Below are 2,896 nucleotides of genomic sequence, written 5' to 3' on the forward strand. Positions count from 1 at the left end.
CTCAATAGATGGTTTGGGAAATAAAGTCTGGATTATCTCTCCAAAAATAGATTCAAAAGACAAAACAATGAAAAAATAGGAAAGAAGAAAGGAATGTAGGAAGAACAGTCCAGATAGTTTAACATCTGAATAGCAGGCATTCCAGAAAGAAAGGGGAGAACATCATTCATGATATAATTCAAGAAAAAAATTCTCAAAATGAAATAACAAATTTGCAGGTTGAAATGGTCCTTCATGTGCCTAGTTCAATGGGTAAAAACAGGCCCAACCAAAGCATGTACTTGTGAAATTTCAGAACTCTGGGGACAAGGAGAAGATTCCACAAGCTTGAATAAAGGGAAAAAAACATATACCAAGTCTCAAGAATCAGAATGGCTTCTGACTTCTCTTCACTGGAATTTTCCAGCAACACTGGAAGGCAGAATGCTACAGTAATATCTTCAAAATTTTAAAGGAGAATTGTTTCCAATCTAAAATTCTATACCTAGCCACACTATCATTCAAGAGACAAGTAGAATAAAGACAATCCCAGATATGCACAATAATATGCTTCCTTTTCTAGGAAGTAACTGAAGGATGTACTTTACTAAACTGAGGGAGTAAACCAAAAAGAAAGACACAGGACGCAGGGAGCAGGGGATCCAATACAAGCAGATGTATGGGAATCTCCATGAGGCTTATATAGGGTGAATCTAGGAGAATTGGAGCAGAGAGACTCAAGACACAGATATATTAAGGACTGTCATCTCCAAAATGGACCACTGCCATTGTGCCATCTTTGTAATCAGTTTTTCTTACAGGCACAGACTTTTGAGGTAAATTAGCTAAATGACAGAGACCCCACTTATTATTGGAAAGAGCACTAGCCTAATACTGTTGAAGCTTGGCATCCATTCCTGGCTTTGTCTTGAAGTGGCTGTGGGACCTGCAGAAGTCTCTTTCTCTCCTTAGATCTCAAGATCATGCTCTGTAAATGTCAAGAGTTTTCTTAGTGAATTCCATGTGTCTTTAAGACTATCTATGCCTCTGTGAAATTTATTCTTCATGGTATTCAGTTCTATGGGTTTTGAAAATTACGTAGAGTCATGTAACCACTTCTACAATCATGCTACAGTACAGTTCCATCAGCCTAAAAAAATGCTCTCATACCACTCCTTTATAGTCAACCCCTTAACTCCTGGCAACCACTGATCTATTCTTTATCCTAATAGTTTTACCTTTTCTAGAATGTCATATAAATGGAATCAAACAGTATGAGGCCTTTTGAGTCTGGCTTCTTTCATTTAACACAATGCATTTGGTTTGATAAACTGACCAGCAATTACCACTGACCTTGTTTACAGTTATCCTTCAAAGAAGATTATGAGACAAGAATTCAAAATGCAGGTAGTTGATGGGAGAGGCGATCCTAGGAAGCACCAGCTAGGGGAATGAAGAACTGCAGCAGAGAAGGGAAGGAAGGCAATACAATTTCTATTGTGAACTTCATTCTATGTTGCTGTCACCTTGATGTCAGTAAGTTGTCACCCAAGTTTCTAGGAGGCTTTTAGAAATCCAGAGCATTGGCAGATGACATCTGGTCTGCATTATCACTGTCTGCCTCAGCATTATACAAGATGTGCTCCTTTGACCTTGTCTTTGGTGGTCTTTTCATAAGAGTCCTTGTTGGCCCGACTCTCATCCTTGACTGCATGATTCCTTGGGGCAGGGTGTCTCTCAGTTAACTCTTGTGCACCTCTTGATTCACAAGATTTTCTAAGGTTTCATGATGGGCCAAGGGGACTTGGAGAATTATCCAGGACTTTCCAGATTTTCTGGGATATACATAGATGTACGCAACTCATTCGATTACTTCCACACTTTGCTGGCTAAGCTTGGGAACCCCTGACAGGGCTGGCTCAACCTCTCATGTGCATGCCATCTCTGTTGGGAGGTCTTACTGTTTCCTTGAGCCCTATCTAGGGTTCTCTCTGCACTCGGAGTTCCCACACTGATATGGGTTTCACTGAGGAAAGAGGGCATGATGTAGAGCTCTTTTTCTTAGCCATCCACCATCATGTAGGTCTCCTCACCACTCAGGTTGGGGATTTATTCTAGTGTAGGTGTGAGTGAGTGCTTGCTCTCAAATCAAATGTATTCTCTCAGACACATTATATTGTTTACACATATATTCCTCTAGGTTTCTTTCTAGTGGACTTCCTTTAAAATTAACTTTTAATTTTGAAATAATTGTAGGTTCACATGAAGATTTAAGTAATAATAAAGATTCTTGTATCCTTTATCTAGTTTACCCCAATGATAACTTCTTGCATAACTATAGAACAATATTAGAGCCAAGAAATTGACACTGATACAATATACCAATCTTACTCAGTTTTTTCAAGTTTTATAGGCACAGGTGTATATGTGTGTATTTAGTTTATGTAATTAATCACATATGTAGGTTCATGTTATTACCACCATAATTGAGATACAGAGTAGTTTGATCACCCCAAGGATCCTTCGTGTTGCCTTTTTATAATCATACTTTCATCCCTCCCCTGCATCCCCCTCCTATGCTGTCCCTAACTCCTGGCAACTACTAAAATATGCACCATATATATAATTTTGTCATTTCAATAATGTTATATAAAGAAAATAATACAGTATGTAACCTTTGAGGATTCACTTTATTTACACAGCATAATTCTCAGGAGATTGATCCAAGCTGTTGTGCATATCAATAATTTGTTCCTTTTCACTGCTGAGTAGTATTCCATTGTATGGATATTCCACAGCTTATTTAACCATTTGCCTGTTGAAGGACATTTGGATTGTTTCCAGTTTTTACTATTAGGCATAGTCAAAACAATACAATAGTGATAAACATTTGTGCACAGGTTTTTGTGTAAATATA

The sequence above is a fragment of the Pteropus vampyrus genome, unplaced genomic scaffold (genome assembly GCF_000151845.1).
Source record: "Pteropus vampyrus isolate Shadow unplaced genomic scaffold, Pvam_2.0 Scaffold7, whole genome shotgun sequence".
Lineage (NCBI taxonomy): Eukaryota > Metazoa > Chordata > Mammalia > Chiroptera > Pteropodidae > Pteropus > Pteropus vampyrus.